We start from the raw sequence: 26,363 nt of genomic DNA on the forward strand, positions 1-26,363 counted from the left end.
CTCCAGTGATTGCTAATGTGGGAAGTCGGTGGGTGGAGGAATCCAAGCTGGTGGCCTGTGCAGTGAGGGGACAGCATAACAGTGCAGGGTGTGTAAGTGCCAGGCAGGCCTTGGCAGTGGCTCGGCAAGCACAGTTTGCCAAACTCCAAGCTCCAGTCCCAGCCGTCTTGTGTGGCTGGGGTTATTTCTGTGCTGTTTACTGAGCAACACATAAAACCTCACAGCAGTCAAACAGCAACTCCTTCCACCACACCAAGTAGGGGGAAACCCTTAACTGTTAGTAGTGACGTTGAGCTTGCAGTGTGCAAACAGGTGTTTGTGGTGGGGGTAGGTTGCAGTATCCTAGATGGATGCAATGCTGGCAGAAAAAAAAAAAAAAATAATAAAAACTGCCCTCAAAATTAGAACTGCTATCCCATCGTTTCAAAAGGTCACTGAGAATAGAAATAGATCTTTCCACATCTGATTCTTGCTTCTGAGGTACTATGATACAGACAGTAGGAGCTTTCTACTGTACAAAGTTAAAGTGATAAAGTTCCTCCCTTCCACACTGACTCCCTCCCCCCTCCCCTCCCCCCCCGTTGCCCCTAGAAAATGTGCAACAGAAATGCAATTATTTTCATGGAGTTTACATTTTGTACACCATGTCTTATTCCTCTGCTGTGAGGAACAAATGAGTTATTTTTTAAAATAACTCTATTTTTTAAAACTCTATTATTTTGTTTGTGAATGATTAACTACTGTTACAAATTGAACTCTCCTCAAGAGGGCATGTGTCAGGTGAATAAAATAGTTGCTTTCTTTTCTTCTCTGGGCTATGTAATTTTGGATCTATACATCTTAAATGAAATAGATCACTTTGACAAGGTGCATATGACCTAGCCACTAGCTAGAAAGTTGCTGTCACATTCTTCCAGTGCAAAAGATGTGCCACAGGTGTCATATCCTCAGAGTCGAGCAAGTGAGTAGATGGGCTCAGCTGCAGCGAATTAGCCTCTCAGCTCACAAAACCGTAAGCTCTGAAAGATTTATCCCTAGATTTGGAGTTGGATTTAGAGTGAGGTCCACTGTGGAATAAGGAGGGAGCAATTACAAGCAGCAAGTTTCTGGGTTTTCTTTATTTAAGCTCCAGCTAATAACTCACCAAAGCCACTTTTTGTGCATGTTTGAAAGGATGGGTCAGTTTTCATCCCTATGTTATGTGACTCAGTTAAAGGCAGAATTTGGGCCAACATGGCACATGATGTGTGACTCTTAGAATCTATTAACTATGTTCTAGAACCAATTAATGAGGCTAGCAGTTCTTAAGAAAAATGATCAGAAATTAAGCCAAGGTATATTATCAATATCCAACAAAAACTGTCCCTACGTACCTGTTAATTGTGGAGGTCTTTTATTCCAAGAATATTAGACTCAGAAACAGTTTCTTGGTTTCCAAGAGTGAATTTTATTGAAATAGCTTTTTTTTTTTTTTTTTTTTTTTTTTTTTTTCTCATCTTGGCTTGTTTTGTGTTTTGTTTATGGTCAGTACAAGTACCTATGAAAAATGAAATTAAAAATATTTCTGCTGGTCTGGAGGAGACACATTAGCACTGTAGAGACTGGGATTTTAAAACAGTCTGTTCTCTTGTTCTCTGTGATTCTTATAGACTATATTCACATAATTGTTCCCTTAACATCTTGCCTATTTTGGATCCTTCTTTCAGGCACCATTTTCTTCTTGCATTGTTTGGTTTGGACTGCAATTGTGAATAGCTCCGGCATGTAATGGTTAGTTCTAAGTGTTGTTTATTGAGTCTAATATTTTAAAGTAAATTTTGTTCTAGGGCATGGTCTTTGCGTTTGCTAACAGATGTGTGTGCATCCTCCCATGTCCATATGTACCTTAGCATCTTAGATGATAATTCTTTTGGATGTCTTTAATTTTAAAAGCTGTTGCAAAGCCCTTCAAAGCAGACATTTCATATTCTGTTTTCCAACCTTTCTTTATTTTAATAGTTTAATACTGAAAAATTGCAAATCTTCCTATATAGCATTTTGTTACACCACTGCAATAGAGAGTGGCTTAATAGAAATTTCATTCTAACAGTACCAAGGAGAGGCAAATGCTGAGGAGCTACTATTCTTGTTAATTTTTTTCTTACCTGCCGGCAGCATACTTTGAACATGAAGATCTAGCTTAACCATACCCAGGCACTAGGCTTGCAGTTAAGGCACTGATAGTGTATTGTGCTGTTGAATGGATAGAACCAGAGTTGATGAAACTTAAGTAGGTAAAGCAGTCTGCTAGTCCTAAACTATTTTTGTAGTAACTTACTACAAGAGTTGTTATAAAACATGACTGGATGCACTGGGAAAACCAAAGAGGAATGAACTGTTGATGTATTATTAATCTTATTAATTTCTTTTTACCAATGATTTACTTAGTGTCACTGCAGTAATAAAAGTGATACTTTAGAACTGCACAAGATTGTGACTGTCTAACCTCTACTAGGCTTTCTGTTTCATTGTGTTTTCATTTAATAAGACGTTTTCTCAGGTCTCTTTGTATAAATCACAAGTTATTGTTCTGAAGTTCAGATTTATACTTTGGAAGCCTTGAGTTAACTTCTCTTATTCCTATTTTACAGTTGTGATGAATTTACCTATGTTAGCGCTACACCTGAGTGCATTGGTGCAGAAATGTAGATATTGATGCATTACACTGTATTTAGAAGAATGGACATGATCACTTTTCTTTGTGCTTCCTGAATTAGCCGGGGAAAATAAAAATTATCATGATCTGGAATAACCCTTCATTACCTTTTACACCCTCCATTTGTCTTGGGCCTCTAGCCAGATTTAAAGTCAGTTGATCATTAACCTCCTGCTACTGAGTTCATTTAAAACAAAACAAAGCTGTTTGGGATAACCTACTAGGATCTGAAAGAGGGGCAGGTATAAGAGAGATATCACCATGAATTCCAGTCATTCCAATGAATTTGGCCTCAAATATGTCAACACAGGTAATAATCTGGAAAACATTTCCTTCCTACTTGGGGAGGAAAGAGAACTGTTCCTTGAGTTTCCATGGTGGAAGAATGGAGGGGAAAAAAGTGAAAATATGAATCTGTCTGTGGCACTATGACCTCTAGAATTCCTGTGTGTGAGGTATATGTGGCCATTTGACCAACGTCTTTAACATCCCCCTTGGCAGTCTTTGACATTGTCTATTACAAAACAGATGGTGCAGTAGTTACTTTTTGAAGGGCTACAAGAGCATGACCACATCTGGAATTAATCTTTAGCTCCCTAAACCAATAGATCACCCAGTTTTAAGAGGGCCTTCCAATATAAATGCATTGCACAAGTACAGAGAAAGAATACACAGCTTTAAGGCAGAGTATAAGCAGTCTGGAACTATAATTCATAGGCACACAAGTATTTCTGCTCAACTATTTCATTTACAGGCAAGTCTTTTCTACAAGATTTTTTTTAAATTTAATTTTCATTGAGCAACAGCAGTAAGTGAAATATAGCTTCTTAAATAAGATTTTTAAAATCCATAAATTTTCATTTTTTTGAAAAAATATTTTCCTTTTCTGTTGATGGCTACAGTATATCTAAAGAGAAGAGCTTTTTCATATCCTTACTGTCCTTTGCCCTGAAGAATAGCTGAAGGTTGTATTAAACCAGCATACACATGGCATTATTTGAATAAAGCTAACTATGAAGTTTTAGACAACCATTAAGCAGTATAATATATGCTGTAAAGAATGAGGGGAAACAGCACTAGGATACTCAATGATGATGCGAAGTTAAAAACTGTTTCCACAATCTTTGATGCCAAGGCAAAAGGATAGATTTTATTCCAAAGAACCTTGTATTTCAAATTGCCTGGCACTGAACTGCATCTACCTGGCTAATATTTGATCTGGAGGATTTAAATATTTAAAATATCCACTGTGTTACCTGTAATTATGCAAAATAAATAAATAAATAATTGTAATGTCAAAAATGCATTACTTACCGCAAAGGCCCCAAATTTTTGTAACAAAGCAGTGGTAAGGGCAAAAAATTCAGAATATTTTCAAATCTACAAATCATGTCTCTGATATGGTGTTTAAAAACATAATATTTCTCTCATACCTACTGTTTCACTTGGCCTGTATGTTCTCCTGTACTTCCTTTGTATAGCACTTTGTACAGAGAGATGTGGAACACTTATAGATTATTTGTCATGTTAGTTTATATTCCCAGATTAAATTGTTGGCCTTCTAGCTTTCATAATGCATAAGAATCTGAAATATTGCACAAGATAATAAATGTTTCACAATGTGGAATTGCCATAGGCAATGGAATTCCATTGGAGTTGTTCTTATCCATTGGTGTCTGATGGAAATAAAATCAACCTCTTTACCTACTGGAAACAAAAGTTTTGAGGTCGATGCTTGTCACGTCAAAATACAGATTGCAGCTATCAATTCTTTATGATCATTGTAGCTACTTTGCTCAGCTTGAAAACTGTTTTATTTATTTATTTATTTTTAAGTTTTCCAGTATTTAGTATCAGTGCCTTTACCTACCTCTGGAAGCACACACAGCATAGTCATGATAGGATGCCAGTCTAGCTTAATTTAGACTCTGATTGTATCCCATGATTAATTCCTTCAATAACATTTTAAGTATTCCAGTTACTTTGCCTTCAAGCTTTTATTTTTACTCTTACAAGGAGTAGATTTAGAACTTCGTAACATGCGTTTGTGGTGGACTTGGCAGTGTTAGGTTAAAGGTTGGACTAGATGATGTTAGAGGTGAACCTGAATGATTCTGTATTATACAGCTGACGCTGTAGATTGCTGGGTTCATGTCCTCATTAATTCAACATCTAAAGCTTAGTGTTTTTGTGTAATAGCAAGAGTGCACAAGCTCTGTAAAGATGCAGAAGTTCTTCACAGATGAATCCTACTGTAGGTGGTTTGAAACACTAGGGGTAGATCTGCCCTGCCCAGGTTGGCTGCAGCATGGAATGTGCCATGTTCCCTCTTTTCCATCTACATGGGAGCCTTGCTGAAAGTCTGCAGATCTTTGTCATCATACTGTCAATATATAAACCTGAATCAGTATTCTTATTGAAGTGTTGGACGTATTTCACTTAACTGTTTTGCACCTTTCAAGAAAAGCTTGACTAGATCCTTACTGGTAACATCCTGTGCTGAGGCTGATCAAACTGGAATGATTTCCATCGGCCAATATGCACTATATTTTCATAAAATAATATATTCTAGTGATTTTTTCCCAAACCCTAGAAAAATGTGTAATTAGTTCTGAAAGCCAGTCGCTTAGTCGCTTGATAACATTTACTTTATAATGTGAATCAATAGTTTATGAGGGAGAGAGAGAGATTGTGGCTGTGTGGTTAAGAATGAGTTGAATTTTGTATTTCAAATTTAGATTGAGCCATGCTATATTCTGGCATCCAGCTCAGAAATTCTGCTTACAACTACACAGGATGGCCCACACCTCAAGCAAATAATAAAAGCCTATCTTAAAGATTGTCCAAATTTTGCATGCAAAAATTCTGTCCTAAAGATTGTCCAAATTCTATGTGCAAAACCAAGACTAAAGTTCCTATTGCTTTGTTTTGTCTTATATATAAAAGCACACGTGTCCACATGAGGGCACCAGCTGACATCTTATTCTCAGATCAATGTGTAATCTGGTTCTGTAACAAACATGTCAATCAATTGTCACTGCATCTTTGTGCTTAACAGAGCTAGAGAAAAGATTGTAATCTTAAACATTATGGTTCCCAAATTTTGTTTTATTCTTTTTCAATTCTTAGGGCAAAAATGTTTTCAGTTTTCCCCACATTCTACATACAACAGAAATCTTAAAATTAAAACAAACAAACAAAAAAAAAGGAAAAAACTTTTATTCACATAGAGATGGGCAAATGTTAAGATATTTTTTGAAATAAAATTAAAATTCTTTTTTAACCTGGCTGCATGATGACATTAGTGAACTTATTAAAATTTGTAATGTTTATTATTTCTTAACCTTGAAAAGAGAACAAAAATCCAGAGTTTTTAGCCACATTTTTATTAAATCCACAGAAATATGCAGACAACATCCATTCCATTTGTGGAAGTTATACAGTCTTAAAAAAAAAAAAAAAAAAAAAAAAAAAAAAAAAAAAAAGCAAAGAGCAATTACTCTGGGCTAGATTGAGGATCTGAGGATTCAGGACCAATACTGCCCACTTCCTTTCCCTGTTGAACTCCAAGAACATTCACCAACATAAACACAGAATGTGAACCATCAGGTTTCCTCTCCAGCTCCAAAGTGCCAGGCAATCAGAACTGTACAGGCATGATACATTATTCAGCAGGCCAGCAGACTGCACGCTTTGAGGAGGATGTAATGATGTATTCATTAAATAGGGAAGGTTACACCAAGCAGACTGCAGGGTTGTTTGATACAGATGACTACACACAACATGAGGTAACGCAGAGGATATTTTTCTTTGAAATAAACTGCATAGCATTTTAAAGGACAGAAAAGCTTGACAGAAATTTCCAAAACACTTTGGAAGGCATTCAAAAAAACTGTCTTAACCTGGTAGGGTTGATCTCCCTAGACTCTGTGCAGTGAAAACCCCTGAATTTTTCTAAACAATCATTCAGAAGAGCTGAATTAAATTCTCTTGCTTGACCCTGGTAAAACCTGTTTCACCATTGACTCTTGGGGTAGTCTGGGGAAATCAGGCTGGCTGGGCTAATCTTAGTCTTGTGAGTACTTTTCTGGTGACAGGGGAACAAAATACTGTTATTTGAAGATTAGAAATATCATGGTATAGATCTCTGGAATTAGGAGAATATAGGAAAATATTTGCATCCCCAACAGGAAGTCAAAGCGTTGGAGAATTCAGAAAAGGTGTTGTGCTGAGGACTATCCTCAGTCCTTGCCTCAAAGCGGATGCTTAGACAGAAACATGTTTCATAGCATGAGAACAAACTTGCATGTTGGATTGGAGATAAAACAATTGTGAAGATGTTAATTTGCTGGATATGCTGAGGGAGAAAGGTGACTTAAAGAATCCTTAGGTTATTTTTTCTAAGAAAAAATGGTAATCTGGAAGGACAATATCTTCCCTTTAGCACAGTAATTTAGTCTTGAAAAATTTACATATATTCTTGAGGTCCATAATCCTCAAGAGACATTTTGGGGAAGGAAGAAGAACTTACGATTTATGAGATTCCTCTCTGCATCACCTACAGACTGAGGAAGAAAAGTCTCCATGCAAGTGTTTCATAGCCACTAAATATAAATTAGTTTCATGCCAGAACATCTGGAGGTATATATGTACACAAGCATGTATTTTGAGATGTTGTTTTGGCACCAGACCTACTCTAAGCAATTATTTCCTTTCTTCAGATATTAACAAGAAAAGTACAAGAGATGATTAATGGAGGTTTGTTTGTTATAGCCCCCAGCAAGTATTTTTGGTATCTCTCTGAGTGATAATTGTGTATCAGGGGAAGGGAGGAGTGGAAAGAGAGTTGTCTGATTGTCTTACTGCATTGCCTTTTTTTTTTTTTTTTTTTCCCTTCTAAATTACTTTTAAGGGGAACTAATCAGCAGTCATTAAGTGTTATAATAAAAGAAATTCTGGTTGATCCATAAAGTACTTGTTAAGCTATCTAGATCACCAAATTAGGTGAATATATATTCACCAATGAAAATCCTGATGCCTTGTGCCTTGATTGACTAGGGTAAGCTTTTTTATGAATGTTGCAGCTGAAATCAATTAAAGATGAGAGCCTGTGCAGTTGAGTTTGAAACCATTGCACTGCACATGTTCAGCATATGAAGAACATGCAGTGAAGTTTCTGTTAACAGTACCTCCAAGCTGAAGCAAAAGGATGGCCATGCACTGTTGTGTTACATTATTAGAGTGATTTCAGTTTAACAGAACAAACCCAGGGACCCAGGAAGATTTCCAAAATCGCTGGACAACTGATTTTAAAGTAGACTAGACATCAATTTAGTTCAACACAGCTGATAATATAGGAGGAAATAAATTTTTCATGTCCTGAGAGAAGATGAAAAAGCTAATCATGCATAACAAGCAACCTGAGATTTCAGCATGCGCTTTGAGACAACAGAAACAATGCAGGAAACATGGCTTTCTCACCCAGTAAAACCCTGAGACTGTTGGTGTCCTAAGCAATGCAGGAGTATTGACACTGAGAGAAATTATGATGCTGATGTGTGCCAGACACTGTTTGGTGCATATGAGTCACAAAGCCTTGTGAGACAAAGTGACATTGACTTCTCAGGGGAGATTTTGAGGGCATTGCAGGAACTAAAAGAACTAAGATAAGGGTTAAAAAGGCTGTAAACTGAAGTAGCAGCACAGAGTGGTGGCAAAACCTGCTACAGGACCTGAAATTTCTTTGACTAGGTTCTAAGCTGAGGTCTGTCACAAAAACAAAGTGGGAGTCCTTTTGCCTAAATTTACCAGTCCAAGTGTTAGGCTAACTTGTGGCCTAGGCATCTTCCATAGCTAATGAAGAGACAGAGGCAGTTCAGGTCTTTCCCACCAGTTAATTCTGATACCCTGCTGTCTAGAGACAGCTGTGGAGCTTCAGGAGGAAGCTTCACTCTGTGACTAGATTAGATATCTAACTTTTTCTGTCTCATTGCCGTTTGCTATGCTCTGGACCGCATGGCCAACTGGAAATATGATCACTCAGGCTTCTGGGAGCTCCTGGACCTACTCAGCACTTTATCAATGACATTCTAAGAAAAATAATAAAAAAGCAATGAAGTAGATGAGTGATCCAGATGCTTTGTTATACATTTGTGAATACAAAATGCAGTCTTTGAACATACAACATGAGTCCTTATATGGAGAAATGATGACTTTTTAAAATAGATACAGCATTAACTAGAGAGGTCTTGTGTGGTCTTTCCCTCTGCAACACTCTCTTTAGATACGTGGTGAGAACATGGATCTTCCTGCATCCCTAGAGTTTCTCTTCTTTTGCACTTCAAATCACAAATGGAGTAAATTGTTTCAAATGTTTCACAAACTGAATCCAAACATGTTAACACAAAATTTGCATGATACAAGCCATAAAGTTTTCTGAAAGATTTCCACTTTTGCAGTGATATATTTGGAATAATACTATTCAATAGTATTAAAATTTTAAAAATAAGAAAAGCAAAACAAAGACACACACAACAAACAAACAACCCCCTGCATATTAAAAGAATAATCCTTCCATGGGCAGAAGCACTAAAATGTTGTCATCGGATTAACTCAGATGACTTAACAGATATCTCTACCATGGAGATAGTGATATATTTGGTAAAGACAGTAGGACATAGTGCAGTTATGGCAATTTTTTTTCCAGCTCTCATGTAAACCTTGTCACTATAAATTATACTTGAGCAGAATTATTATTATTATTATTATTATTATTTATTTATTTATTTATTTATTTATTTATTTTTAATTTGGGCAGATCTTCCAATTATTTTTCCACCACCACATTCCAGCCTCAGCATATTTCTGGTCTTGCCTTTCTTAACCTAGACTTCTACTGGACTCTTCAATTTTTATCTTTCAGCTTTCACTATATAGCCAAAACCAGGGAACTGTTACCTCTTTTCCTAGGCAGCAGCAGGACCTAGGCATTCGTGTTCCCAACTGTAGTTTGCTCAGAAGGTAAGACAGCAGTGATTCCTTCTTCACCAGCCTTTCATTGACTGGAGAGAACCATATGCTGCTGTACTGTTGCACAGCAACTTTATAGGGATCTAGGACTTGCAAATCTTTTTAGAGAACAAATGTCCCTCCATTATATTATGCAGTACTGATACAAATGGAAAGTGCTGATGAAAGTGATTAAGTATTGAATAAAATACAGAAATGTATCTTTGCTTAAACAGGACACTCGGCGTAATACCACTACTGAAGTTCAGATTTTCCTGACTGATCAGAATTTATAGCTAATCCTATGAGTAGTCCTGTCCCTTCCTATAAACACTGAGAAATAAAAATAGCTGGAAAGTTTGAAGCACACCATGTCTGCTTAATACATGAAGTTTGGTATCTATAGGCTTGAGTTTCACAGAGTTTTATGTGTTTCCTGTTGTAAGGACATTTACAGTCTCGTTGGAAGAATTTGTGCTTACAGATCTTGTCAAAATTCACAATGCTCTTGAAGCATTGCATATAGGTAGCTAGTGATATGCACTTTTTTTGATAATGAGGGGATACAGTCCAATTAACTTGACGCTAATAATTTCTAACCTTGTATTAAAAGGCTAATGAAAACATTTGCTACTGCAGTTTGTGCATGCATAGCATTTCTCATCCCGTAAGCACTTTCAGCTAGTGCTGCCAGCGTCACCATCAAATGTAGTAACTGCTGAAAGCCCTCTAGTCCCAGCCAAGCAATACTTTGCAAAGAAAGCATATCTGTTCACCATGCAGCTGTGTAGACATTGATGCCAACTCAAGAGAGAAGGTATGGGTGGGAACAAGTAGTGGGAAGGTGGGATCGTTTGTTTCAGCAGCAGTGTGGGGTTTATGCCAAAATAAACTATTAGTGGGACTACTGACTAAGGGTTGCCAATATAACAATGATATGTAAGTAGAAACTCACACTGATAAAGTCTTTTGTTAGTCATTCATAAATTTAAGAACAGAAATGTGAACCCAGATTTCAGATTATTTTTTTTTTATCCAGTAACAGAATGAAATTGTTCTCTCAATGCTAAATCAAAAAAAAAAATAGAAGTTTGAAATTTGTGCATAAAGAGCATGCTGATGTCAAACAAATGAAGGTGCGAGTTACTGAAATAGAGTGCATTTTATCTTCTGTTCATGCACATCATCAGCTGAACTACACTGATAAGAGTCAGGGTACTGGTACCCCCAGACACAGGCTGTGATTGTGAGCACATCTAGGGGTGGTGTCTTTGAAGTAAAGTTGTCCTATTTTGAGAATAAAGAAGAGTAAAGAAGAGCAAATTCTGTGATTTTTTTTCAAATTAAAAACTCGAATGAGTCACTTTTCCAGTTAAAAATCAAGTGACTTGTGTAGCTAAAGAAATTATATTTGAAGTTATGAGGAGAAACCTCTAGAATATCAAGTAACCTCCTACCATTAACCAAGGGCCTATGGATTACTCAACTAATCTGGCATAAAGCTCCCACTGTAAAAGTAAACTCTCCAAAGTAGAAATTGATATGGAATTTCCTTTGGGCTCACAACTCAGATCTCTGACCTGGGAAATGAATGTGATCTGTAACAAATCTAATATGGGCTCAAAAGCTACATGGCCTCCTTCAGTGACCCCAAGGTAATCATTCTTTTCTTCAGTGCTTCTGTTGCTACTATTCCTTTGGTAAAAGCGTCATGGGAAGTCTTCACAGGACTGAGGGAAAATGCCTATTTTTCAGTCCTCTCATCCTGAACTCCCGTCTCAGTGTCATATCTCCGGCATCAGTCCAATTTAAAACTGGCCATGTCCAGTTTTATCCTCTTTATAACTAAAATCAAACAATACACACTTTCATCCACATGTAAATTATCATGGTTAGTGGCTGCCTGTAGCTAACAAGTCTATAGTAGATTTGAGATTTTGATTGGGCTCTTTCCCTTGGACTTGAACAGAGAGAGGATGAAGCTGTTTGTGATTTCTTTTTGGAAAAACAAATAAATAAATATATAAATTGTTGCTTAATATCATGCTTTTTCTCTCCAGCAAGAATAGGACTTCACATATTCAAAAATCTTCAATGCAGCAACATTGTTAGTTTTACAATACAGCTTATGTGGAAGAGTGCAAGTGAGGAATTGTGGTTTGGGCTTTTTTTCTACTGTCTTGTCCATTTTTGACTCTCTGGATACATGGTGATCCTGGTGTTGTAAACTCTCCTGGGATCTCAGAGATTGTGAAACAAAAGGTGACAGGATCAGAATTAACTTCAAGTAATTGCTGACCAGTCACAATATTGGTTTTGTGTCCTGTGTACCTGTTTTAGCTTTTTACATCTGTAGAATCCCCTCTCTGTGATGCAGTGGAGGCAGAGAAAATGTAAAGCTTAATTCATTTTGTATTTGATGCAAATTACAGCATCACTTCATCTATACCAGCAAACTACTAAGAATTTTCACCTTGACATTGCATGTTACTGAATAGAGATCTGTCTTTATGCCTCTTCCAACTGTAGATCCTTCATCTCTTTATAGGAGGTTAGAGTAAAATGGAGAATAAGGCAACACTTAAAGAAAATTCATATTCGCAAATTCAGTAGATCCGCAAGATCTATATTTGAAAGGACTGTATGCAGCTCAGCCACAAAGTGCCAGCACATGAGTGAGATACAGCAGCACTTTCAGAAAGTATGACCTGGGATGGAAAAGCAGAATATGTTTCTCACAGACTGCATCACCCCTGTTTCTACATCCTGGAACTTCTTCAGTGCTATCTTGACCACTGTCAAAGATGTTTTATTGTTAAAATCAGACTACTGGGGCTTCAAACCCATTGCTACAGTTTACTAAATGTGGAGAAAAAGTATCTCACCTTTAACTTACAGAATTTATGTAAAGGAAAAAAATAATGTAAATTGTCAAGAAGAGATTTTACTTAATTCTGTAGGAAGCATATTCTGTTCAAATGTAGTACATTTGAAGTATTTCGAAGCACATGAGACTTTTCATAATGTTGCTGCCCTGAGAGGGTACTTCATTTTTGCTACTTTAAATATGATAAAAATACATAAAATTATGCTCATAAGTATTCTGTTCAAAAACAGTCTGGATTTCGTACATTGTACACTGTACAATGGCACTGTACATTGCCATGCAGACTAAACCTTGTTAGATCACCATATGTTTAAAGCATAAAAATGTGTCAAGGTAGAAAGAGGGCATGGCCTTCTTTCAGGGGGTCACAAGCAATACAGCCTTCTGCTAGCATCCATAGAGGGTATAATATGAAGATATGTTGTAAGAAAAAACAAACAAACAAACAAAAAAGGGAAACAAACAAACAAAAAAACAGCAATCAGTGAGACACATTTGGCCACAGAATTAAATGAAATGTATATATTTCTGCAGAGAAAAAATAAGCATGACATCATTCTATTAATTTGGACAGAGAGTTGCGGAGATCTACCCATCACTAATATCTGCTGCAGAACTTTCCCAGTACTCACACACATCATCCATGAATCCCTTAGAAATTCACTTGCCTTCCCTGCAGGTGAAGATGACCATGGAGCATCCCAGCATCATTTCACTGAGCAGTCCTCGGTGACCAGAAGCCCTCTGATGGGACAGAGAAATTTGCTGAGCATATGACAGGAAAATAGTAGACTTTTAAAATATGATGCAACACCTTTTGCAATTATGCCAAGTTCAGTGCCTTTGCTGGGCAAAATTTGTAGCTGGGTAATTCTCATACCACTTCCCTTTAACTATTGGCATGTATTAACTGTATTGGCCGTTCGATCACTATTACATTTAATCACAGGGAAAGAACAGAATAGTTGCTGTAAACACTCTCAGGAAACAGGGATCAATGGCAGAATTGATTTAAACTGACCCTGACAATGAAGTGATCTAATCACAAGTTGGAGGGCAGGCACTCAGCTCTGCTCTCTGGGGACAGCGACAGGACCTGAGGGAATGACATGGAGCTGGGACAGGGGAGGGTCAGGCTGGGGGTTAGGGAAAGGTTCTGCACCCAGAGGGTGGTCGGGCACTGGGACAGGCTCCCCAGGGCAGTGGTCACGGCACTGAGCTGCTGGAGCTCAAGAAGCATTTAGACAACACTCTCAGACACATGGTCTGATTTTTGGGTGGTCCCGTGCAGAGTCAGGAGTTGGACTCAGTGATCCTTGTTGGTGCCTTCCAACTCAGGATGTTCTGTGATTCTGTGATTCTGAGTCTCTGCAGCCAGGACCTGTTAAAATAATCATTTATTTTCCTTGTTGTTTTTGAAACACGGAAACTTTTTCAACCTTGAAACAGAATGAACTGCCAGCAGTGTAGTTGTTTTGAGTAAATATTCCCAGAATTTCAACACATCATGGATGGCAGTGACGTCTCTTTTAATGTTTGTTGTCCTAATTCCAATACAAAATGCTGAGTGTAAAACACAAAACTGCAGGTTACTCTGCAACAGATTTTTGCAAATAAAACAAAAATCTTAGCAGCTCTGTTATCTTCCCCCTGTATTTTAATCTTGCTGTGGCACATCCAGAATTTCTAGCTCTACCAGTTTCTGCAGAGGCTACTTTTCCAAGAACAACTTTCTCAAGGGGTAAATTGGAGAAGAATAATTCCATTACATTTTTTTTTTTAAGTTTCCATTAAAAATAGATAGATAGAAAGATAGATAGATAGATAGGTATATAAGAAGTTCTTACTTTTCCATCTCTTCCAGGAAATGCTTAGTAAGGCTGGACTTTTTTTTTTTTTTGGGGGGGGGGGGGGGAGAGGGGTGTAGAGAAATGTGGGGAAGCACTGAACCTCTGAAGCAAAAAGTGCTGTCTTCTTCAAGTCATTTCAAGATAAGTGGACAGTTAGAGCCATATCCATTACATTCCCCCATAAACACTCTTGGAATTACCCACTGAAGATAGTAAATAAAGACTAATTTTCACAACAGCATTAGACAAGCACTATAACAGGCTGCCCAGAGTGGAGATGGAGTCTACATCCTAGAAGGGATTCAAAATTTGATTGAGCAGGACACTGAGCAGAATGACCTGACACTGAAGGTTTTTCTGCTTTAAGCAGGTGCTCAGACTGGATGATGAGATGCGATGTAATGGCATTAAGTTGCTTCGGGAAGAATTAGATTGGGTGTTAGGACAAATTGCTTTATGGAGAGACTGGTTAGGCATTGGAACAGGCTGCAAAGGGAGATGGTAAAGTCACCATCCTTGGTGGTGTTCAAGAAATGTGGGTGTGGCACTTAGGTATGTTTTAGCAGTGAATTTGGTGGTGTGAGGTTGTTGGCTGGACTTGATGACCTCTTCCAACCTAAGTGATTCTATGATTCTATGACCAGAGGTCTTCTGCAATATAGATTCTCCCATGCATCTATCATTTTGAGGACTAACACAGAAAGTGCTCATTTCTTCAATTCATACACTTCAGTTCTTCACTCAGAGGTTGATGGGACACTGGCTGCCCAGAGAAGCTGTGGATGCCCCATCCCTGGAAGTGTTCAAGGCCAGGCTGGATGAGGCTTTGGGCAACCTGTGGGAGGTGGCAGGGGAATTGGAACTGGGTGGTCTTCAAGGTCTCTTCCAACCCAGACCATTCTGTGATTCATTGGTTCTGTGATTTAGTTCTCCATGGATCCCTGTGCTCAGTACCACATATTTATTATTTCCTCAGAGTTGCAGCCCATTGCTGAACCCTTGTTAATCAGTAAAGTAATATAGCTGGCTGTAGAGGAGAGAAAGACAGAGGTAGACATTTTTTACAAATTAAATGTGTATTTAAAAAGTGGGACACTTTTCTTATGAAATTGGTAAGAAATTAATAATTTTGGTTACCAATAATAGAAGGTAGATTTTTTTATTTTTTTTCACAAAAACTGCCTTTATAGCTGCCAAACATCATTGTCTTGAATGGGGTTAATACTGATCTATGTATTCTTGAGATCAGAACCAGGTCATCGTTTCTTAATAGCCTGGATGCCAACATACTTCTTTGTGCTGGCTGATTTTACTGCAGTTCACGTGGTAAGCAGTATTAAATATTTGCCATCAGCCCTGAGACAGGGAAAACAGCAAGTTCATGTTTTTCTTCTGCTGAGGCACAGTCTAGATTTTTGCTTTTTGTCCAGGTATTGGGCTTGGACCACAAAATGCTGGTCCACAGCTGGAACTATCCCAGCATTCAGGGCTCTTCCTACACAGATTTATTCTCAAGCCCATTAGGTTGCAAACAACAGAAAATGTCCTTATTTTTTTTATCTTCCTCAAAAAATAGAGTAGGAGACCTGGTTCCACTATTTGACCGATTTTTGTGAGTTTCTTTCAGGCCTCTCAGGATTTATTTCTCACTGGCTGAATCTCTGGGGATGTAAGAAACAAAGACCAGCACGTTTTTTGCCTGTAGCGCTGAGCAGCACTGTGGCGTCTCTGGTTACCATATGTCCCAACATGCAAAAGCATGGTGCCAGCTCATGCAACTACATGCACAATGCTACTGGCTGAACAAAAGTGTCACACAGGATTCAGCTACATCACTTTCTTGCCTGCAAGTCTCCACTTTTTCCTCTCATTCTTCCTCAGTTTTATGCATGTTGAGTTAAGGTTTGTGGGACATAATCTGAAGGCAAAGGCCTGATTCACATAGTTTAACTGAGGGACTTAAGTGAGAAGCATATTTGCCCTAGGCTACCTTAATAGTCTGTTAAGAAAGAGAGACATTTTCAGCAGGGGATTTAGGGGTGAGTTGAATAACAGTTTGGAAAGATTTTCCTTTTTCTCTTTCAAGAGGGAGCTAACAATGAATACTTTCCTAATTAAGGTACCTAGCCAGCTGCCTAGGGTTAGGTGAGATGAAACCAGCCAAAGCATAAAAGCTAACAAGGCCAACCCTAGTCACAAACTAGTCCATGTAACAACCTTATTTTGTTGTTTGGATTTGACCCTACCACCTCCCAACACCACAAGAAAAACTGTCTTGAAAGTACAGAAAAGGTGAAGCATGAAGAAGCTACAAAAAAGGAAGAAACTAAAATGGAAAGGAGAATCGCAGCAATTGTGTTTTCCTGGATTCTGCAGGAATTTCTTTTTCCTCTCTTGGTTCACTATTTCCATATCATGTACCTGTCTGTCATTTTGTCAATACTGTCTGTCAGTCAGTACTGGGTGCATCTCACTGGCCTCCCACACTTCTGGGATCAGAGAGCTTCCAGTAGCTCCTGTCAGCTTTATCAGGTGTTGCCTATGTTTCTGGGGAGAAAAGACCTCAGTCTGTGGGAAAGCAAGTCCTGCAGTGGTATGGGACTCTGCCTGTCTTTCTGAAGCTTTTGTGCACATGCATGTTCACTGGACTTGATGCTTTCCTTTTAACTGCTGAACCCAAATTCAGGGGTACCATTAATCTCCTTAGATGTAGGAAAGCATCTTTTACCATATAAAATTTCAATGTTTTCTAGGAGATGTTTTGCTTCATCCATAAAATGTTATTAAATTGCTGTCCTGATCTTACATATCAGACTAGGTAGTAGAAGAGGGAGCAGGATCTAGCAGTACTGTTTAGTTTTTTGTTAGAGGTTTTTCATACAGGTTTCTTAGTTTGTCTCTGATCATCTATTTTTTGTCTACGATCATTCTAGTGTTAACCTTGCTCTGATACCAGATTAGTTTTATAAACATGCAACCAGAGGTGAGCCTGGTCCAGTCTAAACTGGTGTGTAAGTTTTTGTGTTTATCTTTGCCTCTGTGAGAGGCTTATTTTCAAAGAATCCAAACCTGGATCCAAATCCAAAGTCCTCAGATGGTCCCTGTCACTGCAGAAGGCTAAACCAAAACAGCCAAGCACATCTTTGAAGGCATTTAGATTCTGAATCTTGATCCAAATGACTTGAATTCTTTCCCTTCTCTCGTCTCTTTAATCTAGATTAAAGATAAGATCTTGTGAGCACGGGAAAAAAAGAAAAGAGAATATCAACAGTTGATATTAATTGCCTTCTATCAATCCCTGAAGAGTTCTCAAAATATTTAGACAGTCTAATGTGAGTAACAACATTAATAAACTAAATGTGAGAAAGAAAAAATGCTGCTAATTACAGCAGTTTAAACATCACATCTGATATGTAACAGAGACATCTAAATATAACAAATAAAAAAAAAGATAAAACAGAAAGCATAGTAATGAAAAAAAATGAAAATCAAAGCATTGTCCTCAGTGCCATAAGGGTCACATCAGTGAAATAACTCTAATGTCTTTCCAGAAAGAAAACATCATTAAAGGCCTGGAAGAATTGAGTTCTGAATTAATTCTCCATCAACATTCAGAGCAATTCCCCCTCCTTTCCATCCCAGCATTTTCCTAAGGCCTTTTTCTTGACCCATAAAAAAACATGTAATTTTCATAAAAAAAAAAAAAAAAAAAAAAAAAAAAAAGCTTCTAACCATTAACTGAAGATTAAAACTATATAGGAAATAGATTGAAACAAATTGGAATAGTCAAATCTTAAGCCAAGAGAAGAGTCTAAAAGAGGCTCTATACATATTAATGTATGAGATGTGTTCATTTTATTATTACCTATATATACTGTGTTTGCTAGTCAATTGCATTTATTATTGTTTTCAGTAGCAGGCAGATTTTTTTGATTTACGGGTAAAATAATTGTTAATTCTTAATGGCAGATCTACAAAATAGTAGTAGAGCACAAATTCTTACCAAAAAGATTGCAGTCAGTGCAATTTGCAAGGTTTACAGTGGATTAGCTTAATCCAGCTTCTGGAAAATAAAGTGGCTCATGGTATTTCTTTTACTGGGCATGAGTGGGCAGATGTCTTAAAATCATTCTTATTGCCAGCATACAAGGCATCAAGGCAGGTGACTATTCAGCATCCTCTGCCCAGCTCTCCCCTCTGTCTCCAGCTGGAGATTCCTAACCTTCTTCCTCACTGCTTTACATTTGCTGTTTTTCTTCTCTTTCATCAGTCATTTCAAACAGAGTGAAAGAATGGAGTTCAACAGACTTCACTCTAGAATAGTAAGTATATTTTTCCTGAGTTTTTGCTTGCCTTTTCTTATAAGTTACATTTCAATACAGCCCTACAATATTTTCATTAAGATGAAACACTGGGGACATTTCTACAGAGATGAAGGATATGTCACGATTTTAAAACTGTTTCTCATGTGGTTCTTCAGTGACATATATATATATTTTATTTTTTTAATTTTGCTGTAAAAGAAAAGCACAACAAAAGAAATTGGCCCGGGGAAATGCCACTGAGATACTGTTAAGAAGTCTGACTTAAAGCCAAGTAGCATATGCAGAGTGAATGCTCAGTCCACCCATTGTGCTTACAGCCACAGGGGGCTGAGAATAATACCCTATGTGATTTTAACAGAAGTGTGGTAAAAATATTACGGTCTAGCTGTCTCAGTTGCTGAAACCAGAAACCTTTATTTTTTTTTAATTAAATGTATATGTTATTTTAGGATCGTCTTTTAATTCTATTTTAACAGTGCATAATTATGCATTTACAGAAGAGCTGTAATGAGAATGCAACCCGCCTCATAAGCATACAGCAGCATTAACAGCTTTAACTGTGTACTGCTCTTATCCCAACAGAGGTGATGAACCACAGATAAGGAGTCAGCAGTTGCAGAGGTTATGGCCACAGTGCATTTACTAGCTGCTTCTTTGCCCATAAAGAACCTTATAAAGAAGTGCTTGAGTCTTACATAATTTTGAGCAGTTTGAGGAGTGTTTTAAGTTGTACTAAGTACAGTCCAGAACTAGAAATGTGCAAAGAAGAATCACCTTCATTTGGTTTTAACTCCCCTGTGCCCCAAACAGCATGATTTACCAAAGAATCTGATCCATATTGACCAGCATTCCTTTCAGTTAATAATTTAGGGCCATGTGAATGGGAATGACAAGGTCGAGTCCCTTTGGGTTAGGATCAGCAGGGACAACAAGGCTAGTGTCCTGGTCGGGGTCTGCTATAGACCGCCGAACCAGGATGAGGAGACGGATGAGGAGTTCTACAGGCAGCTGACAGAAGTTGCGAAATCGTCAGCTCTTGTACTCATGGGGGACTTCAACTTCCCTGACATATCCTGGAAGCACAACACAGCCCTGAGAAAGCAGTCTAGGAGGTTTCTGGAGAGCGTGGAAGATAGCTTCCTGACGCAGCTGGTTAGTGAACCTACGAGGGGTGGTGCCCCGCTAGACCTTCTCTTCACAAACAGAGAAGGACTGGTGGGAGATGTGGTGGTCGGGAGCTGTCTTGGGCAGAGTGACCACGAAATGGTGGAGTTCACTATTCTTGGCGAGGCCAGGAAGGGGACCAGTAAAACCGCTGTATTGGACTTCCGGAGGGCTGACTTTGAGCTGCTCAGGACACTAGTTGGTGGAGTCCCTTGGGAGGCGGTTCTGAAGGGCAGAGGGGTCCAGGAAGGCTGGGCGCTCTTCAAGAGGGACATCTTAATGGCGCAGGAACGGTCTGTCCCCACGTGCCCAAAGATGAGCTGGCAGGGAAGAAGACCAGCCTGGCTCAACAGAGAATTGTGGCTTGATCTTAGGAGAAAAAAGAGGGTTTATAATCTTTGGAAAAGTGGGCAGGCCACTTGGGAAGACTATAAGGATGTAGCGAGGCTGTGCAGGGACAAAATTAGGAAGGCCAAAGCTCATCTGGAGCTCAATCTGGCTACTGCCATTAAAGATAACAAAAAACGTTTCTATAAATACATCAACACAAAAAGGAGGACTAAGGAGAATCTCCATCCTTTACTGGATGCGGGGGAAAACTTAGTTACAAGAGATGAGGAAAAGGCGGAGGTGCTTAATGCCTTCTTTGCCTCAGTCTTTAGCGGCAATACCAGTTGTTCTCTGGATACCCAGTACCCTGAGCTGGTGGAAGGGGATGGGGAGCAGGAAGTGGCCCTCACCATCCACGAAGAACTGGTTGGTGACCTGGTACAGCACTTGGATGTGCACAAGTCGATGGGGCCGGATGGGATCCACCTGAGGGTACTGAGTGAACTGGCAGAAGAGCTGGCCAAACCACTATCCATCATTTATCAGCAGTCCTGGCTATCGGGGGAGGTCCCAGTTGACTGGCGGCTAGCAAAGGTGACGCCCATCTACAAGAAGGGCCGGAAGGCAGACCCGGGAAACTACAGGCCTGTCAGTTTGACCTCAGTGCCAGGGAAGCTCATGGAGCAGATCCTCCTGAGAGTCATCACGCAGCACTTGCAGGGCAAGCAGGCGATCAGGCCCAGTCAGCATGGGTTTATGAAAGGCAGGTCCTGCTTGACGAACCTGATCTCCTTCTATGACAAAGTGACGCGCTGGGTGGATGAGGGAAAGGGTGTGGATGTGGTCTACCTTGACTTCAGCAAGGCTTTTGACACTGTTTCCCACAGCATTCTCCTCAAGAAACTGACTGCTCTTGGCTTGGACTGGCGCACGCTTCGTTGGGTTAGAAACTGGCTGGATAGCCGGGCCCAAAGAGTCGTGGTGAATGGAGCCAAGTCCAGTTGGAGGCCAGTCACTAGTGGCATTCCCCAGGGCTCGGTGCTGGGGCCGGTCCTCTTTAATATCTTCATCAATGATCTGGACGAGGGCATTGAGTGCACCCTCAGTAAGTTTGCAGATGACACCAAGCTATGTGCGTGTGTCGATCTGCTTGAGGGTAGGAAAGCTCTGCAGGAGGATCTGGATAGGCTGCACCGATGGGCTGAGGTCAACTGCATGAAGTTCAACAAGGCCAAGTGCCGGGTCCTGCACCTGGGGCGCAATAACCCCAAGCAGCACTACAGGCTGGGAGATGAGTGGTTGGAGAGCTGCCAGGCAGAGAAGGACCTGGGAGTGATGGTGGATAGTCGGCTGAATATGAGCCAGCAGTGTGCTCAGGTGGCCACGAAGGCCAACAACATCCTGGCTTGTATCAGAAACAGTGTGGCCAGCAGGGCTAGGGAGGTGATTGTCCCCCTGTACTCAGCTCTGGTGAGGCCGCACCTCAAGTACTGTGTTCAGTTTTGGGCCCCTCGCTACAAGAAGGACATCGAGGTGCTTGAGCGGGTGCAGAGAAGGGCGACGAAGCTGGTGAGGGGCCTGGAGAACAAGTCCTACGAGGAGCGGCTGAAGGAGCTGGGCTTGTTCAGCCTTGAGAAAAGGAGGCTCAGGGGCGACCTTATTGCTCTCTACAGATACCTTAAAGGAGGCTGTAGTGAGGTGGGGGTTGGCCTGTTCTCCCACGTGCCTGGTGACAGGACAAGGGGGAATGGGCTAAAGTTGTGCCAGGGGAGTTTTAGGTTAGATGTTAGGAAGAACTTCTTTACTGAAAGGGTTGTTGGACACTGGAACAGGCTGCCCAGGGAAGTGGTGGAGTTACCATCCCTGGAAGTCTTTAAAAGATGTTTAGACGTAGAGTTTAGGGATATGGTTTAGTGGGGATTGTTAGCGTTAGGTAGAGGTTGGACTCGATGATCTTGAGGTCTCTTCCAACCTACAAATTCTGTGATTCTGTGATATGTGATAGTTTGGAAAGCGTAGATATGCAAGGCAAAGAGGGAACAGCATGCTGTGCTCTCCAGCGTTCCAGGAAATGCACTTTAGGAGGCAGATACCTGGTGAAACCACTGCCTTCTCAGATCACCAAAATGGCCAGAGCAGGAGGTGGCTCCTGAGACCATAAGAAGAGTCCTGTCTTCTTCTGGTGAAGCCTCTTGCTTAGGGCTTGGAACAAGACCACAACAGCCTTAAGGAAAGGAAACTTGCTTAGCTAGAATACTAACTACAACCTTCAAAACAAAATTCTTCATTATTTTGTCACAGAAAGCCTGTAGATTTATGAGGCTTTGGGAATACAATAAATTAATCACACTAGTACTTGTCTGTTTGTGTGAAGATGTGCAAGACAAGTAATAAAGTGTTGGTGTTATTTTCTTACTCCAAACCATTTGATCTTGTTCACTTGGATCTAGTTTCCTTCTTTAAAATGAGCTATTTTTGAATACATATAGAAAGCTATCAGAGCTGGTAGAATTTGATTGGAATTTCAGGAGTCACCATCAGAAGTCTTATCAAAAACCATTCAGACCCAAGTTTGATCTTCATTGCATTTATTCTTTAGCTGAAACAGCCTTGTATAAATTTGACAAAGATTGCATGGTACAATATATAGCATTATAAAGAACTAGCTAGAAAAAAGGGGGACTAATAAAGCTAATAAACACTGACTGTCCAGCAAAATAAATGGAAATAACAAATGGTTTCACTTTATCTCTTAAAATAATGAGCAATTGAATAGAAGCTTTCCGTTTAAGAAGACTCAGATGTTTTTTATTGACTGCTAAAAAGCTTAAAAAACTCTTTCAGAATTTGCCATATTACATCCATCTACATAAACTAATAAAATATAAATTATCATTTCCAGTAGTTCTGAAGATATATTAATTCATAAATTGATATATTAAGCATACTGAACAATATAATTCAGTTCTTATTCTTCATCCCACAGTACATTAGAAAATAAGTTTTACACATAATGCATGCTGAAATTGCAATGTCCCACGCTATAGCAATGCCAGCCTGAACTCCTGGGGAATTCCATGCTATCTGCATGCTACATTGCCTTTTGAAGGCGTCTGTTTTCTCAATTGATGATATTGCACTGCTTTTTTTTTTTTTTTTTTTTTTGGCAAGGGTTTTTCGGTGGAGTGACATGATGTGAAATAGAATAACCTGATGAAATATAATAAGTTAATAATAGTGTTGTACACAGAGCACCTTTCATCATGACAGATCCCAAAGAGTTTTACAGACTACATATAAAAATCATTCTTCACCCACCACTGAAATGTAGTCAGTGCTGGAGAAGACTAGGGGGGCCATACCATGCCACCAGGAATAACAGCTTTTTGAGGAAGAGAAGTTAAGAAAAATGGTTTCATAGGAAACAATAATGAGAATATTTAGGGAGGCGAGATCTAATTATTAGCATTTGTATTTGGTCAACGTGATTAAAAGATTTCTTGTAAATATATGAATCAGCAATAGGGATATAAGTATTTCATTTTCATTTCTCATGACTTCATTTTGCCTTTTCTCAGAAACAGTACTTAAAGCAGCAGGGGCAAACAAAAAGAAGAAAGAAATAAAGTTACCAATTTAAGGGCTTTTAGTCACTAAAAGCCCTCTTCAAAATGCTCACATTTTCTCCTAAAGTACTGGACAATCTTAACTCTTTCGTCTGATGCAATTCAATCAAAAAGGCATTATGTCCAGGTTAAATTTTACCACATCCAAATCTGAGTCAGGGTGTCATTCAGTGCAATAGAAAAGCTGGCAGTGGCAAAACTAGTGTTATACTTGGTTTCAATGGTATGTGTATATATGCGGGTGTTGATACTGTAAATATCAAAGCAAATGCATTTACAGCACAGAATTAGCACCCTTGATCTCAAAAGTACAATTAAGTTGTCATAAGTCATCTGAGCCATAGTAATTGACTGTGTATGTTCTCCTTTACTAGTTGCAAACTCATTGGAAATAGATTAAAGTTTTGTTTTGTTTTGTTTTTCCTTTGTAAATTGTCTATTTGCTGTGGATTAACAGCACTCCCCATAAGAGGCTCATTTGATGCAATGGACACTTTGAAGCCTGATCATATACTCTTGCAGCAAAGCATTACTGCAAAATGAAAAGAGTCATCTGAGAATAGTTAGGGAGAGATAGATGGATCATAGCATCCTCAGTTTATTGATACATAATTCAGCATGGAAGTCCACGAAAATTATTTCTATGACATTGTATTTAGGGTATATCTAGCCAGATATAAGAAAGGAACTTGTTTGTTGTTTCTTGAAAACTTGGAAAATTAATGTACATTGACTCAGAAGTGAGTAAGCACATGAGTAGAGCATTCACTAACTGAAGGGTTATAAAAAAAGGGTAACAGTTAATGGCAATAGGTCAAGCTGCTGGTGAATTATTAATGCATTGTCATAGGGATTAGTCTCATTGCATGTCAATATTGATTCACTGGAAGAGGATAGTAAAACTACAGCAATTAAGATTGCAGATGACAGAAAGCAGGGAGGTGAAGTAAACATGCAGGAAGTAAAAATGCAGGAAGCCAGGAGTAATAATAAAGTCCACAAGGAGAGGTGAGGAATATGGGTTGGGAGTATTAAACTCTGATTTAGCCTGATTTAAAAATAAAATAAAATAAAATAAAATAAAATAAAATAAAATAAAATAAAATAAAATCTAGAATTTCTGGAAATTAGCAAAATGAAAGGTAACAGCAATGGACAGCAGATTGGATATGTGTAATTTGATCTAGTGCCTAGATAAAAGCCTAGATAAAAACTGTGTTTCAGGTCTACACACTCTGAGGAGAACAAATGGCAGAAAGGGGCAGAAAAGGCAGAATTACAAGTCAGGCTTAAAAACCAACTCTATCTGAAGGTCTTACAAGGAAAGTGGACTGTGCTGGGTAATAGCCATCTAGCGTGCTCGACTTTGATCTGTTCCGAAAAGTGAAACATGTAACTCCTGTGGATTTTTTGACCATTGGTACAAGGAAAGTCTACGGTCCCTTCCTTCCATGAGGCCACCCCTGAATTTCTACCTCACTGATATTACGAAAGTTAGCTTCACATTATGATTGTAAACCTATTCCCAGTATCATTCATTCTCCAGCTCCTTCCAATCTTCCATTATAGGAAAAAAACCCTATAGACTATAATAAATAAATAAATAAATAAATAGATCTTTTTCACAGAATTTTTGCCAACTCAACAGAATTTCTCAGCTTGAAAAAACTCCCAGCAAAGACTGCACTGGGAGTGAGAATGAAGTAATTAAGGATTTAGCTTATGATCAGGAAGGCTGCAATTCATACCCTACTCAAGCCCAGATCACCTATTTGATCGCAGCATTGTTCTGGCTCTTATTCCTCATCCCTAAGATGGATTTAATAGTCCCTCACTACATCACAGTGGTCTTGTAAGAATAAATATGCTACAGATGGTAAAGTACTCAGATATTAGCATCCTGAGGGCCAGAGGAAATCTGAAGTTATATTCATGTATCTGTCGTTGGAATCATTTGAAATTGAATGGACAAAGCTTTTAGAGAACATGCTAGAGACAATTGCTTAATTTACAGCACATATTTTATTCAACGAATTTAATTTCCATTATGCTTATGAATTGTCCATGACTGGTTTAGGAACACAAGAATTCCCACCCCACCAGGAGGACAGTTTAATGGAAGGCAGGCATTGTGGCACTGCAGCCAGGGAGTGGAGCAGTGCACAGCTTCCTCCAGCTCCCGCTTCTGAGCCTCTCCCCAGGGTACACTAGACTAACTTGCATCTTTAGTGTTTTTGCACATACATTTACTTCAGCTGCTTGCATATAAGTATTTCAATCCAAAATATCATTTCCTGAAATTTCTTTTCTTTTCTTTTCTTTTCTTTTCTTTTCTTTTCTTTTCTTTTCTTTTCTTTTCTTTTCTTTTCTTTTCTTTTCTTTTCTTTTCTTTTCTTTTCTTTTCTTTTCTTTTCTTTTCTTCTCTTCTCTTCTCTTCTCTCTCTCTCTTCTCTTCTCTTCTCTTCTCTTCTCTTCTCT

At 38.9% G+C, this 26,363-nt stretch overlaps 1 long non-coding RNA gene across 1 annotated transcript in view; it reads left to right on the forward strand.

Moving 5' to 3' along the window:
- LOC311426631 overlaps window positions 1-26,363 on the forward strand; it is a 30,761-nt gene that overhangs the window by 3,362 nt on the left and 1,036 nt on the right. The window contains exons 2-3 of the long non-coding RNA XR_014686894.1: window positions 1,707-1,747; window positions 18,711-18,762. This is a non-coding gene — a long non-coding RNA (uncharacterized lncRNA). The remainder of the gene's footprint in view (window positions 1-1,706; window positions 1,748-18,710; window positions 18,763-26,363) is intronic.

Source organism: Aythya ferina (genome assembly GCF_964211825.1).
Source record: "Aythya ferina genome assembly, chromosome: Z".
Classification (NCBI taxonomy): Eukaryota; Metazoa; Chordata; class Aves; order Anseriformes; family Anatidae; genus Aythya; species Aythya ferina.